Here is a 16,299-nt window from a genome sequence, read left to right as displayed (position 1 = left end):
ATGTACCTGAATCCACCCACCAGTCTGCTTTCAAGTACTTAATAAAGATCCCAAATCCATCCTTTTAGAGCTCAAAATCTAAATGTTGGTTTTTCTTTCACTATTTGAATCTTTATAAACTATCCCAATACAGTTCCTGAGGCTGCATTTTCTTTTCATAATGAAATTCCTTCCAAACCTAGATTATTGGATCTCTATGCAGGAAGTATGTACCTAGTAGTGGCACAGTCCTGAGAGATGGTAGAGATAAGAGAATATAATACGGGTCTGTCCTAAAAAGCCTCCCGTGGTTTCTGAGAGAAGACACAGTAGTACCCATGAAAAAGAACACAAATTGTACTTAGCGATGAAGTTCCCTGGTGTTCAGGGTAGAGTATTATGTGCTGTACACAGAATGGAATCAGTGAGAGGCAGTGCTGAAGCAGTGATTGTGTCATGAGGACCCACTCGGCCAGACCCTGTCCAGGCACTGGAGAGAGCAAACGACAGGCAGAGTCTGCCTTCCAGTAACTTGTGGAGCACTCACCGTGGCAGATTGTAAAATAAATCTAGTGTTCCAGGATAAGTGGTTTGCTCTTTGCCAGTGTAAAGCAGCCATTAAAGGTTCTTGAGCTAGGGAATGCCATCAAAGTTTTGTTTTTTCATCCTATGCCTGTGCAGAATGGATGAGTGGAAGTAAACATGGAAGACAGCAGTGAGTTAGGGGCATATCTAACAGTGCAGGTGCAACGTAAGGAGGCCGAGTGATAGGAATGGAGGGAATAGGATGAATACCAGAAAACTGAAAAAGAATTATAATAACTTGGAGACAGATTCTGTATAGGGGGAAAGGTAGCAGAAGGGTTGAAAATGGCCCCTTACCCATGTCTTTTACCCCTTTGTTTTCCTACCACTCCCTCAGGACCAAAACCAGTATGGCAGGAATTGCCATGTCCTCCAACCTGTCCTTGCTAATAGCCAGTGGGTGCACCCAGCCTTACCTCCTTCCTCCACCCTTGTCAGAAGAATTCGCATCTTAAACAAGGATGTGAATCCAGGGTTACAAATGTGAAAATTGGGGGTGGGGAGAGAAGGTCAGGACAGGAAGCCTACTGGCTTTTGCTGCTGTCTGCCTTCACCAAGTGGCTCTCCTGAAAGGGAACATTCATTCATTCATTCATCCATCCATTCCGTAAATATTATTGAGCCCATAGTTCTTTTTCAGGCACATTTAGGGATACAGCAAAGAACAAGATTCCCACGTGCAGTGTATTTTCTAATGGCAGAGAGGGAAAATAAACACATAAGTGTATGGTGTAATTGAAGGTAGCGGTATAAATGGGAAGTGAAAGTGATGGGGCGGAGAGGGTACTGAGTGATTGAGTAGTTAAGGAAGGCCTTCCTGAAGAGGTGGCATTGCATAGAAAAATAAGAGACCAAGGATAAATGAGAATATGCCCAGAATTTTCTAAAAGATGAACTCAGATTGTTCAGCAATGAAAAAGCAAAATTATGAACCTGTTTAAAGGAATAAACTTTCAATATTGTATATGTGTGGTTTTTATTAGTACCTCAACTTACATCACTTTAATCTGTATATGTATTTACCAGTTAATTATGGTAAAGAATATTGAATTACTGTGTGGGACAGTAGGATATTGTAGGAGTTTTGGGTTGGCCAATACATGTATGTGTATTAGGGGAGTTGAGTTGCTTTTAATGGGGCTTTTTTTTTTTGAAAAAGTGTATCTTTCTTAGAAGCAGAAGTTGATGTGCTCTGAATTCTGCACATTCTTTCAAGCGAAATAACTGAGGCAGCGTCTCATAGGAGCTAAGAGGTTGCACTGTTGAAATCGCACTGCCTGAGTCTTAGCTCTAGACTGTCTAGCCATACGACCTTGTACAAACTATTTGACCTCTTTGTACCTGTTTCTTCATTTTCTTCTATGTAAAAACTTACAAACAAAAAACCTTGGTAAACTATTATTTTGTCTCCTCTAGCCCAAGCACCACTAATATAAATTTGTGAACCTCAGTATGGAATGCTATCTGTATTCCAAGGACATTGCTTTTAAGAAAGGTAGTTTAAAATAGCATTCCCATTAGTAGAATATAGGTAAAACTCAAAGATAAATGGATTGTGTGGTTTTTTTGTGTTTGTTTTTTGAAAACTTGTAAGAGTTTATTTGAGCCAAACTGACGACAATTGCAGAGAAGCAAAATCTCAACGGATTGAGAAAATACTCCGCAAAATGGCGGTTTGCAGCTTATTTTATATATAAAATCAAAGGAGAAGGGTTACATGAAATCCATTGGTAATAGAGTAAGGGGAGGGGGGAGAAAGCAAAGTGGGGAAGTCTGGGATTGGATAAAAGTAAATTGGAGTGACAGGTACTTCTTTTACATAGGTGCATACAGGATAGTTAACACTTCGCTGTTTACAGCACATAGAGGTGGTAATCAGGAGACAAGCATAATAGTGAGGAATTTTGCAGTTTCCAGCTCTGGTCCGGAAAAAGGATTACTGAAGACTGTGGGGTTTTTCCAGAAAGAAATTACAATTCTGATGGAACATTCATAATCTTCCCCAAACTTCAAGACAAAGGTTAAGCAGGAAGGAAAAGCAAGTTATATAGCAGATAGATACCTGGTTTGGTTTCAGATATCTGAACATTGATAGGAAGGCGGGGTTCGAGCTAGGTCAGCGAAGCATAAAATTGCATAAGATAGAATATATTGATATTTTTTATCTAATCATACTAATCCTCAGTAAATTCCATATTATACAAGGCACCTAGTATATGTCAAAAAGAAAAGATGCTTGTTTGCTTTTCTAAATTTATGCTGACTTGGGTCAAACCTAAAAAAAAAAAAAAGTATATAGTGCCTCAACCAATTATATGAAAAGGGCTCCAAGAGGACTCCTTGGGTTCCAAATCAAACTGCCAGGAGCATCTAATCAGACAGACTGGACCAGCTGGCTTACACAACAGTTTCAGGGTTGGATTTTTGGTTTTCTTTTTTCTTTTTCAACGGTAGAAAGAAGCTTTCTTTCTAAAGGGTCTCTCTTTCAAGTCAGTATTGTGTAAAGGTGAAGGGTTAAGACTCTGTAAGAGGGTGTGGTTTAAATCTCAGCTCCACTACTTCCTAACTTGTGAGTGTAGGAGAGTGACTTAAACTTTCTAAGCCCCAGTTTCCTTATCTGTAAAATTGGGCTAATAATAACACCTGCTTTATAGGGTTTTTGTGAAGATTGAATGAAATAAAGCACTTAGTACAATTCCTAATACTGTACATTGAAATACGCAAATTAACTATTACTATTATTCTTGTTATATTGGTTATTGTTTAAGCCAGTTAGTGGTGGCTGGAAGAGTGGCCTTCATAGAACTGGCTGTGCCTCATTATCCGTGGCAGTCCTCAAGGCTGGCTTGCTCCAACTGGTCCGTGTCTGTCTGTCCATGTCATCACGTATGACTACCACGCTGGCCTTCTCACTTCTGTCATATATGCCTGGCTTCTTCCCATTTCAGAGTCTCAGCTTTTGCCCTAGACTTCGCTACATCTTCACTTGGTTTGTTCCTTTCCAAGGTCACTTACTCAGACCATCTGTGACCACTGGATTAGTTATCCATTGCTGCATAACAAATTGTCTTAAAACTTAGTGGCTGGTAAAAATAAAACAAAACCAAAAAAAAAAAAAACCATTTCTCACAGTTTCTGTGGGTCAAAAATCTGGTTGAAGCTTTTCTGGATGATTGTGACTCAGGTCTCTCACAAGGTTGCAATCAGGGTGTCATCTGGGCTACAGTCAGCTCAAAGCTTGACTAGGGGATAATTCACCTCCAAGCTGACTCACGTGTGACTGCCTCCTGCTGTGGCACGTGGCTTCCCCCAGATCAAGGGATCCAGGAAAGAAAGCTCAAGATGGAATCCACCTGATCTCAGAAGGACATCCCATCACTTCTGCCCTATTCTGTTTGTTAGAAGTGAGTCAGTATTCCAGCTTTTACAAGGGTGCACATACCAGGAGGAGGGGATCCTTAGGACCATTTGGAAGCTGCCTGCCATAACTGCCTTCTCCAAACAGCATGTGCACCTACGTACAAACCCATCATTTTCTATCTATCCCTGACATTGCTTCATTCCTTTGGAATACCTATTAACCAACACGATATTATGTATTTATCTGTTTGTTGTTTGACTCCGTTTAAATATAGGCTCCCTGAGGGCAAGGGCTTTGTCTTTGTTTGCCTGTGTGTGCCCAGCACTTAAAACTGCCAGGCGTAAAGTAGGGTTTCATTAGTATTCAGTGAATGAATGAATGCCTGCGTGACTGAATGTCAGTGTCTGGGTGTGATTGCCACACCAGGGAGGACAAACTGCAGAGGAGGACTGATGATTTGGAACGATGGTGTTTTGTCCACTCATCAGCCGACACTTGCATACTCAGCCATCACAGTAAAAGCCTCAAGAAGGGAAGAGATTTCTTGTGTGAGGTGAGGAAGCCTGCCTCCCCTGTGGCTTCAGTGGAGGAAGCGCTGAGGTCATAAGCATATAGAGAACCCCAATAAAGGCAGGTAGACCCTGTAATCTAGTTCATTATGTCATCTCTCGAGCCCCTCAAGAGCCTATGAGACTGCCATCTCTTAGCACTTTTATCTCGTGCTACATTTATTACTTGTGCTCCTATTGGCCTAAAATAAAAGGCAGCATGTCTCCCCCTTAAGCTGAGAAAAGGACGTCGTTGTTTTGTAGCAGCAGCAATATGAAATGGTGATGCTGAGTATCCTTGGGGTCTCGTCCCCACAGACTTCCAGTGGCGCAAAAGGTGAGGGTTATTGTTTTGGGTACAGTGAAGTCGGATTCAAAAGATTTGATTCTAAGCTTGCTGTTTTATCAGTGCCAATTAATACATTCATTTCCTGCCAGCTGTCTGATAAATTGATGCCATTTATTACAAGTAGCATTGCTTTGGAAAAATACAGAATGTACCTTTTTTATCCCAGCAGCTATTTTGTAGCCCTGCTGTTTTCCAGGTACTAGGCGTGCAAAGATGAATCTCACTTGGTTCCTTCACAGAGTTTGCAATCAGGTTGGACCAAAGAGCTGTGTTATTATTGAACTCCTGAAGGAAAGGTGTCATTTCTTCTAACTCTTGCACCTTGTTTAAAATTGTAGCCCCTCCCCTGACACATTTACCTGGTAGTAGCTACAGCCCCCGGAGGAGTAGTGCCTGGCTCATAGTAGACACTCATCAAATATTTATCAATGAATGAATAGAAGGTGGACTCTGTATTTTTTTCATTGACTATCCTAAGAGCTGGATTTGAATTTGAGAGGCTGAAATAACTATTCTGTAAGCTTCGGAGTTGAAAACCACAAATTTGCGGTTGTGTATCTTTAGCTCCATAGTCTGTCACATGTAGATGACAACAGGCTGGGACTGTCAGGGAAGAGACAGACTTAGGAATTCATTTAGGCAAAAGGTGGCAATGACCAGAGGAGGCAAAGGTAAGTGCCAATCGAGTAGCCTGCACAGTGGGAACCGAGCGGAGCTTCCACGTGGACCTGCTAGGTGGTAGGTGAGTCCGGAGATGTTACCTGAGCGAAGGACAGTTGGGCATGTTGTTTATACACGTCTAAGAGGTCAGGACTTTGGATCTGCAAAGCCAAATTTGGCTACAAGTGAGTACATCTCACATTAGAGAGAACTGGCCCCCAAGGCAGCCACTGTTGGTTTTGTGAGCATCTGCTCTACTTTACATACCTACTGCTCCATTTCAGATTTGGGGAGTTCACAGGCCAGTAATACTGCAAAAAATAAAATCTGGTAGGATGAACTGATGTGCGGTGGCTTAGGTTTTATTTTGCCTTTGAAAATGGACTTTCCCTTGCTCTGGTGGAAAATTGTCAGAAGTTCCAGTCTTTGCATGGCCTGATAGCACGCGAAGACCCCCAGTATGTGTGTTTACCACCAAGCAGTGACTATCTGCCTGGAGATAACACAACAAAACACAGGTTATAGGCTCTGTCCCACAAGGCCTTGTGCCTCCCCACCCCACCCCCCCTTCAGATGCCAATTTCAAGTCCAGGTTGTTACCTGTGCTTCTGACCAACCGGCTGGTTACCACGACCCCCTCTTCAGGTTCAGCTGATTTGCTAGAGTTGCTCACAGAACTTGAGAAACATTTACTTGGGTTTATTAGTTTATTATAAGGAATACTGATGAACAGCCAGATGAAGCGGTACGTAGTGCAGGGTCTGTGAAGCGGGGCGTGGAGTTTTCATGCCCTCTCTCCCGAATCTCCAAGCTTTCACCAACCTGGAAGCTCTCCACACCCTGTCCTATGGGGTTTTTTATGGAGGCTTCATTACATAGGCACGCCTGATTAAATCATTGGCTGGAAGTGATTGAACTCAATCTCCAGCTGCTCGCCCCTCCCTGCAGGTCAGAGGGTAGGACTGAATGTTTCAACTCTCCGATCAACTGGTTGGTTCCCCTGGCAACCAGTCCCCTCACTGAGGTTACCTAGGGGCTTTCCAAAAGGCTCCACTAATAGAGCAAATGACACCTTTATCGCTCTAATCAATTTCTTCCAGTTTTACTTGGATCCGTGTGAGCATTTGGCCCACAACTCTTAATTTCTCACTGCCATGTTTGGTAAGTTATATGGGATCTCAGAATAACTTTTAATTGGGACTCAGATTTCAAATTAGGATCAGACATCCTGAGATTCCTCACCTACGGTTACTTCAGACCCTGGTTTGCTGGCTTACTCTGTCCTGTGTACTTAAACATAAATCCTAGTATTTGGAATACTTTACAGGGTTTTTATTCGAAAGTGATTAATATAAAATGGAGGGTGTAAGCGTCAATTACCATTTCTTTCCCTGAAGATGAAGAATTAAAGTGTACAATCATCATGTTCTTCGACAAAGTAAATGTGTTGGATGAGGTTCTGCATCAGACCTTGTAATCAAAGCCTTCCAGACTTGGTTCTACAGGTTATTTCCTGTGTTTTTCTTTGTTTGTTTATTTGCTTACATGGCAAAGATTGCACTTTGTCTTTAAATGGATTGGGAAAAATGGGGGATTCTAAGGTCTTATGATTAGAAACTTATTCTGCCAAAAATGTCTGTCTTTAGAAGTGTCAGCCTGCAGGTGTGTCACTACCTGCTGCCCAGACTTGTAGCACGTAAGCCAAGAGTTCCCTTTCTATTTTCTTGTTCTGATGAGTTGGACCCCATCTGAGAGCACTGCTTCCGAACAAGCCAAGACACGAGGAAGCCAACTGGGCTTATTCTTAGCCGAGAGCAGATGGCCTACCAGACACGTAGCTGTAGCTGTAAAATAAGAAGACTGATTCGCTTAGCCAAGTGGGAAAACCAGTTTAATCCTCCTTCAAGGTAGATCGAGTTTTTCCAATTTATAGGAAAGGAAACTGAGGTCTGCAGAAGTTAGGTAACCAGCTTAAGCTTATACAGCTTGTAAGTAGACACAAACCCAAGAATGCCTGACTCCATAGGCTCAGCTGTTAATATCCATCGTGTTGTCTGTTTTCTGCCTCCAGTATGTGTGAAGATACCAAAGCTTTGCCAGAACATATGCCCCCTGCAGTCTCCAAAGAGTTCAGTTTGAGAGACCAAACAGTTGACCAGTAATCCTGTTTATATCTAAGTTCAGGCTGAAAATGGGACTGCTTTTTGTACATTTTAACATGAAAAGAGTCAATGAGTTAGAGAACATCGGGTTAAGAACCCTGATACGGGTTTATTAATACTTGGTTCATAAAGATAACAGTTTTCGTATTATTAAACTTCATTGGCATTATCTTTACATAAATTTTAACTTTCTATATTGCACCAAAGCAGCACTTTATCATTCTCAAAATGTTAGAAAATATCTTCATAGATAGAATAAAATAAGGGCGTGTGTCAGTGGAAGGACTCTGGATATGGAGTCAGGTGTACCATTTACTGGTTGACCTTGGATGAGTTCAACCTCCCTAATCCTTAGGTGCTTAACAAATAAAAGGGAACAATAACTTCAAGGGTTTTTCTGAGGGGCAGTGAGATAATTATATCACGGTGTGAGTTACTGTTCATTTTGGCTTCTTTCCTTTCATATTATAGTAAAAAGAGTCTTGTAAATACTTGGATTTAGGGCCTCTGGGGAAACAGTGTGGAGGAATTAATACAGAAGTTTGTATATGGCCCAGTTTCTATCAAGCAAATGTTAAGGGAGAACTCTGAATGTAGGGGCTTGATATTTCAAATGAGTTGGAAGTATGGCCCCAAACGTTTGTATTAACGCAGTACCCTTTTTTGTAAGCATATGAGTATATCAGACCATGGGAGCAAGCCCACTTACGCTGTTGGGATAATCAGTATGATCTGTCTCTCTCAGAATTTCCCCCTGCAGTCTCAGTTGGGTTCCTGTTCTGTTTTTAACACAGTTCTAAACTCTTATTAGCATTGCTCCAGCTGCCGTTCCATCCCTGAGGATGGGTTGTGTTTCAGCCGTAAACGACACATTTCTAACATGTGCAGCGACTTAAAGAATAGCAATAATACAGGGACAGGAGAAGATTTTAAGTTTTTTGATACGTCATAAAATGAATCGTGAAACATTTGCTCCAGAACTTGCTTTCATATTTCCCCTCTTGGTCATATCATCACATGTAAGTAATTTATAAGTCGCTGAAGAATGAAGTGCTGCTTCAGAGTTTGCTGGATCCTGACTGTCTTGCATCTGGTTTCTGATGCCCAAATCACTAATCACTCTGTGGTTTCTTTCTTTTGGCGGTTGTTACAGTGTTTGTATGCTGTAATACACACTCAAAGGTTGCATTAATCGGTAATGGACTTTCCCACATTTTGGGCTTTTTTTCTGTAGCGGTGAGTTCCCATGTGCTGGTTCCTTCCTTTTTGGTATCCCCACAGCCTCTCTAGAAGTCCCGCCTGTGCCCGTGAATTCTGCATCTGTGAGAATGTATTTGCATGCACCAAGCTGTGTGACTTCTGCCAGCTGTGAGGGAGGCATCTCTGGAGTTTTTACAAGTAAATGTGAAACGTTATTTGCACAGTTGTGCAGTTTTCGCTGACTTGTTCAATGAGTCATCTAAGTTCAATCCTTTAAACTTTTGTAAATGTTTTCCCCAAAGGAGCACTACTCCCAAAGTAAGTTGTGTGTGTATATTTAACTGCTTAATTCCATGAACTACTACATTGTAGAAATGAAGAATTTTTTTCCGAGACACTTATATGTCTATGACTAAGATTTTTTTTTTAGCAAATAGGATTGAAAAAATAGGGTTGAAAATTGCCTTATACTACTTAAATTCATTGTTATACAAATTACCACCTGGAAAACAACTTGAAACTTGACACTGGAGGGTCCATAAAAGAGCCAAGCTTTTACCGATTGAGTTCAATAAATTATTTTTTATAGTAGATTATTCTTGTACTTAATTACTGATGTTACCGATGTAGAAAGTATTGTCTATGTGTCGATGTACTATTTTTTTCAGAGACTCTCCCGGCTAGTTTTGTAGAGGAAACTGCCATATCTCTCAGAGTACTCTTTGAAACCTAGAGTGTGAAAGACAGAAAACACGTGGCGGTCAAGGTAGGTCTGGGGCTGGCAGTCCACAGGGCAGGTGCACACTGCTGGGAGGGGGCCATTCCCTCTATTTCACCAGCTCTTCATTGTCTCTTGTCTCCTGAGGCCCCAGGGTGGTCACTGAAGCCGTGCCAGTGGCCTTGGAATGCAGGCTCTCTCTTCCTCCCCTCTCCTTGTGTATTGCTGGACTTCTAAAAATTAGAAGTATCAGTATGTTTTCTTCGTGAGTTAAAAATTGCTTAATTCAGGTGATGGCAGGTAATTTATTTTGAAATAGCACCTTCAAGAGACTATAGTTTCTATGTGTGTTTTAAAATGAAAACAATTTTTAAAGAGCATGAATTGATTAGGAAGTCCTACACATTCTGGAACATTCTATCTTCATTTTTTCCGTTCCTTGACTCTTAGTTCTAAGTGTATTTTACACTCTTTTGATGAATCAGACATGGAAATCTATAAGGGGTGGACAGCTTGTCTTCTAGCAGTTTACTACTGCAGCCTTGACACAACTGAAGGCAGTAGCTTCAGCAGGCTGATGGGACTTTCTGCTGAATAGGCCATTCTCGGGGCTGAGATCCAAGAACTCTGAAGCATTGTTTAGGACGGTCTGCAGAGAACTGCAGATCATTTGTATGAAATAAAACTTAGGAATAAGAGTGGTTTACAGACCACGCTTTTGGTGCGGTGGTTTTTCTGGTATGTGGTGTTTAAGGACAGGATGCCAAACTTCAACCCTCATTAGAGACAGCTGTCGAGGCAAACTTAGAAGCTTCATATTGTAATATTTTCTTTGGTACAATTGGTGTTTTTTCCTTTTTGCGTTTTGAGTGGATGTTTGGTGAGAGTTTCAATTCATTTCATATTTCTGCTCTTTTGTCCTTCTATTGTATTTTCCTGTCTTTTACTAAATTCGAGCAGCCGCCATATTAGCTTTTCTCTGCTCTGATATTGGCCTCCTTCCATACCCGTCTTTCTAGACTTTAAACCCTTTTTTCTTTGCAGTTTTCTGTTCATCATTTTTGTTCTTCAAAGCATCTGTTGTTTTAAGGAGATAACAAAATGCTTTCATTGAGTAAAAGAGCTCAGTAATTATTTTGACTGTATATTCTTTGGGTTTATTTCTCCCAACTAATATTTCAGTAGGAGATTATATATATTTTTACATTTGACCTATCAAACAGATAATTCTGTTCCTGGTACGGTGTAATTCACGGGCTTATCTATTCAGAGTTTACTATTTTCTTCATAATTTATATAAAATTTACCATGGCACATTTAATGAGATCTTACAATGTGAACTGAAAATAGCTGTATTTTCTGTGTGTGGCTTCTTAATTAGGATTTAAGAATAAATATAAATATACTACTATGAACATGAGGTCATATCATTATGCAGTCATCCCTACAGTGAGGTGTCTTATGAACTGAGAAATAAAGCTTCCTTCTAAGGAGCAAAGTAGTAAGAATCAGCCCACATATTACTGATTAACTGAAGAAGTCATCTACCCATAAGAAAAACCCACCCTTAGAGGTCACCTAGAAAGGGTAGCCGTGGAAATTTGAGACTGTCAGTGTCTAGGTGAAGGGACTGGAGCGTTGTCTTCACCACATAGTTCTTGTCATGAATACAAATAAACACAGTAACACGTTGCTGCCATCCCTTTAACTTGCCTCTCTCACTAGACTGAGCTTCTTGAAGGTTTTAATACAGCTGTAGTGTAAGGGTTAGAGTGGACTCTGGGATTCACATCCCAGCCCCATCAGCTATTGTGGCCTTCGTTCATTTCTTGACGTTTCCTTATTTTCTCCTTATCTCTTTATCTATGAAATAGTAGTTATGTAGAGGAGTTGTGAGAATTAAGTGTAAGATACATGGAACATAGGCACTGTTGCATTATTATTTTTCACCATCGTGCTAGCGGTGCATATTAAGTCCTTATTCTATCAATATTCAAAGGATCAAAGGAGAATTGCCTTGAACCTGTGTGAGGAGGGCAGCCCCAGGTATACAAACATGAATAGACATAGATTACAAACATGAATAGGTCCCTCTGTCACTAGGGATCTGGTTCTCAGTGCAATTCATAACCCAGGAAACACCCTCCTCGTGTTTTGACCTGCATCCTTGAATGGAAGGAAACTTGAATACGTGGAGATTGGTGGGTTGTACCACTGTTTGACTTTGGAGCGGATACTACTTTAGAGTACAGGAAGGATTTGAGCTGCAGACGTATTTAGAAGCAAAAAGACACATTAACTTGCCAAAACCTTCTTGGCATGAATGCAGTAGATGGTCCCCTAAGAAAATATCGTTTCCCGGTAGTGCTAAGCTTCCATTTTCTTGTTTGTCTTAGGAGTTTAGTTCATGATTTTGGAGGTTCTCATGCCTTAGTACAATATGAGGAATATCTGGAGGCCGAGTAATATTTGCAATGTTAAATCATATTATTCATATATTTCTCCATGTGTAGGTCTATATAGAATGGATGCGGAGTTTGATACTGATTCATTAATCATTTTATTATTTTGCAGGGATATTTTAAAACAATTTAGATTTTCAATTTTTTATATTTAAGGTAATTTACATTTTGACAAATATATTAAAATTTTATCCACATTGAATAGTTACTTTTTTTTAATGCTTTAGGTTATTATAGTCCGTAGAACATAATCTATGTGAAAATCTTGATTATAACAATATAATTGGTGATTTTGCTGAAATCAAGGTAGGAGAATAGTTTTATGGAATAAATAATATATGAATTATGTGTGTCTTTAGTTTTGTATTTATCCAAATATTACCAACTCATTAGCAGAATGATCAAGGTGTACAGTAAATTAATTCTATCGTCTTTGATGTTTTATTGACTTTCATTTTAAAAAATCATAGATTTACATGTTTTTTATTTTTGTTGTGATGAAGGTATATTTGTTATGGTAGGAAGAAGGAATATGTTTTATTTAATATTTTTTAGCTTATCTAATGACTTTTAAATACTTAGAACTATGGTTTGTGGGACTTTATTTGCTCCTTGGGAGCCTGAAAGAAAGGAGCAGTTACATCTGTTGATGTGAAGCAAATAGGGAGATCAGCAAAGGCTTGTAGAGCAGGTGACATCTGATCTCTGTCCAGTGAGAAGGAGGTGGCTGCAGTGGACAGCTATTTGGACGGAGAGTAGCCTACGCCAAGTTCCACCGTGCCTGTAATGGCAGCTTTGAGGCTGCGGTGGGGCTGGGTGTCCTGGCCAGACGGCTCCTAAGGCCCGGGAACGTGGTAATCCACAGGGCACGTATCATCTGCTGAGTCCTTGCAGAGACAGGCCAGTGGCCTCGCTATGACGTCGCGAGGTCTGTATGAGCATCCTTCGACTCCAACCCTGAAGCACTTTCATTTCAAAGCACAATTAGCATCTTCACTAGGAGATGGAATTTAGAGAATGTGAACATATGGGAATGAAGTGGGCTTTTACCCATTTGCGTAATGAAGCAAAAGAATGATATTTCAAAGCTAAACAAAGGCCATTCATCTCTGATTGGTAGCACACTAAGGAAGAAGTCTTTTCTAGTTATGAAATCTTGCTGTGGTTTTCAAGCAGCCCTAGAAGATTAAAGACCTCAATCCTGACAGGAAATATTCCAGCTCTGCCTCATTCCGACAGCTGTTCCAGTGTCGTTAGTCAGTGTCTGCAGCGTCCCGCTATGGCCTAATATTTGATGTTTCTGAGGCCACGTGGGATTGTCGTGCTCCTGTTCCAATCTGGCCACTGCAGGAGAGCGAGCAAGGAGCCTGTGGCCGCCAATTCCTTTATGATGTTTCTTTGCCCAGGGACACATGATCTTACTTTTCCTCCTTTGTCTTCACCTCTTTGTCTCACCTCTTCTGTCTCCCCCATCATCTCCTCTTTTGACTACAGATGTTTTTATTTTTGAATCCTTGCATTTTTGTCATGTCGCACTCACACCCAGGACCCGTTCATTCCTAGATCTTCATTTAGTCCCTGCCATGTATCAGGCAGAGGGAACACTAAGATGAAAGAGACAACTTCCCTACCTCTAGCAGTTTAGTCAAGTGAAAAATGCCTATTGCATTTCTAGTGCTTATAAAATACAGAACGCTTGAATCCAAACGAATATTTTATCCTCATAACCCTGTGAAGTTACTAGCATCATAGTAAAAAGCAAGCCACATCTTGGATTTTTCCAGCCTTGCTTAAAATAGCACTTTCTTCTTCTCTCTGGTCCATGTTGGCATGAAATCAAAAAGTCTCTTTAATCATTCACTCAAATTCATGCTCCTCCATTGTCTCCAGCGTCTTACTGACATAAGTTGTTTTTTAATAAAAATTAAGCACCTTTTCCCCTACCTCTCCTGTTTGTTATATTACAGAGAAATATTGGACTCCTTCCCACTTTCCCTCCGTTATACAATATTTGTTTCTAGAGCACATATACAGGTCTTTATTTGCCATCATACAATCACTAATGGTAATCCTCTCCAGGGAAGGGCCTGCTCCCTGTATCCATCATCGGACTTGCAGAGCAGTACTTGGGAGAGGTTGGCTACATTTAACATAATTTACAGGATTAATTTCTTGCACCTCCATCTTTTATCTATTACTGATTCTTTTCATTTCCCAAATGACCTCAATGTTCCTATGTGTCTTACCTGTCTTCAAAAACCTTTACCTTTCTTTATAGGTCGTAGGTGCCCCTGACAGTTTGATACTTTCTGGAATTAAGTAACGATGACCTGCATGTCTTCATTGGCATCTAGACTTGAATGACTAAGTCATCCAGCGCCCTGACTTGTCCTGTGGCTTCTGCCCTCCTCATGATCGCGATCACTAATGCTGCTGGCTGGCGGTGAGCCTCTAGACAGCTGTTTGCAGAGACCAGCAGTAGTCCAAATCATCTGTCTATATTTTTTCATCAGAATGTTCTGTGGTCTGACATCAAATCCTTCCTGAAGACCAAGTCAATTCTGTTTCTCTCTCCAAGCCTTATCCCTCCATTCTGGGAAGAAATTTATATTGCCATAGTAAAGTTTCTCTTTAGTTCTACCCAGTGCCTTCTACCCAACATGTGGGCGACGTGGGTGTAAACTGGAGGCTTCAGCAGTGGTGATGTGCTGGGCCAGTGAGCCACCTTCCCAGTCCCCAGGAGCCAGTGGCGCGGCACTGTTTCTGCTGGGTTCTCAGTGTGTGTGTGCTTGGCCCCGAGTCCTGCTTGTCTGAGCACATCAAGACCTTTAGACTAGTCTCATAGGACTAGTGCTTATTTGAACCTCTTTTTCTGTCCATCATGTGACACATACTAGACTTCACAGTTAGCTGATCAAAGGTGACTTTTTAAAGACTGAGGGAGGCGAAAAAGCAGCTAATGTTCAGTCTAATGTTCCTAGCTCTCTGTCTTAGTCCATCCAGGCTGCTAGAGCAGATAATATAGGCTGGGTGGTTTAAACAACAAACATTTATTTTTGACAGTTCGGGATACTAGAAGTCTGAGACCAAGGTGTCAGCAGATTCGGTGTGTGGTGATGGCCTGTTTCCTGGTTCATGGACAGCCGCCTTCTCACTGTGTCGTCACATGACCGAAAGAGCCAGGGAGCTGTCTGGGATCTCTTAGAAGGATACTAATCCCATTCATGAGGGCTCCACCCTCATGACCTAATCACCTCCCAAAGGTCTCTACCTCCTAATACCATCATATTGGGGTTAGGATTTCAGTAAATTTGGGGGGGACACAAACATTCAGTCCATAACACTTTTCCTTCATCGTTTCTCAAGAAAGTATATAGATACATCTAACTCTGTCTCTGTCTTTTTTTCAGCAATTACTTGATATTTACCTTCTCTGATTTTCAGTTCTTTAAAAATCTCATTTTCTTAAGCTCATTATTTTATTTGCCTTTCAATTGCTGTTGTTTCACTTCAGTTGCTGTAAATTTCCTGCTACCCTTTCTATATACCAATATAGTTAACTCACAGTTGATTTATGTGAATTTAAAAAACACAGAGCCAGATAACTCGAAACTAATTTGTTTGACTTTGGATTTCAAGATGATTTTGCATCAGATTTGCCTTCCCACTGGGTTTTATTTAAGTTGCTATTATGGTCAGTTTACATTCCTTAAGCATGTACCAGCTGGCTAATGGAATGAATCGGCAGGCCTGAGGAAGCTGGGCTAGGATGGAAAATTGGCTGTAGATGACACACATATCCATTGAAAATTGATTGTAGTTTGTTCCCGTGCCCAGAATACTGTATGCTTAATGACCTGGCTTTCTTGAACTTCTTGTTTGCATTGAAGTTTATATTCCAGTATAATGAATTTGTTTTACAAAGAAACCTTTAAGATGTTTAAAGGATCTAACTATAAAAATTATTGTACCTAAAAATAAATTTATGTCTAATAATATTTAATTGTTCAAATTCTCTGTGTATTTAGTTCTTACTGTATTCTCTTGTTGACTTTTCCTGTATTTTCATTTTAGTTTGCACTTCTGTTTCATCATCCCATTAAAAACCATCTTGTTTCATGATGTTGGTTTTCGTAATCTTGGCTAACCTAAGTATTTAGCCTGTGTCGTGATGTGCATTAAAAACTGGATTTGCTGTCTCTTTACCCAAGAATTCATCAGCGAGAGTTCCAGGCTACAGTAGTGAGGAAAACTACCTGACTTTCCTCACTATTT

At 40.6% G+C, this 16,299-nt stretch overlaps 1 protein-coding gene across 2 annotated transcripts in view; it reads left to right on the top strand.

Moving 5' to 3' along the window:
* Positions 1–16,299, top strand: part of LOC308496991 (protein POLR1D) — a 39,906-nt gene that overhangs the window by 4,133 nt on the left and 19,474 nt on the right. Inside the window, exon 2 of one of the 2 annotated variants that reach the window (XM_081046893.1) lies at positions 9,513–9,610. The exons of the other annotated variant lie outside the window; for it this stretch is intronic. The gene's annotated coding sequence lies outside the window, so the exon portion shown is untranslated. The remainder of the gene's footprint in view (positions 1–9,512; positions 9,611–16,299) is intronic. 2 annotated transcript variants of the gene reach the window in all.

The sequence above is a fragment of the Rhinolophus hipposideros genome (assembly GCF_964194185.1).
Source record: "Rhinolophus hipposideros genome assembly, chromosome: 4".
NCBI lineage: Eukaryota > Metazoa > Chordata > Mammalia > Chiroptera > Rhinolophidae > Rhinolophus > Rhinolophus hipposideros.
This window is presented reverse-complemented; position numbering and strand designations above follow the sequence as displayed.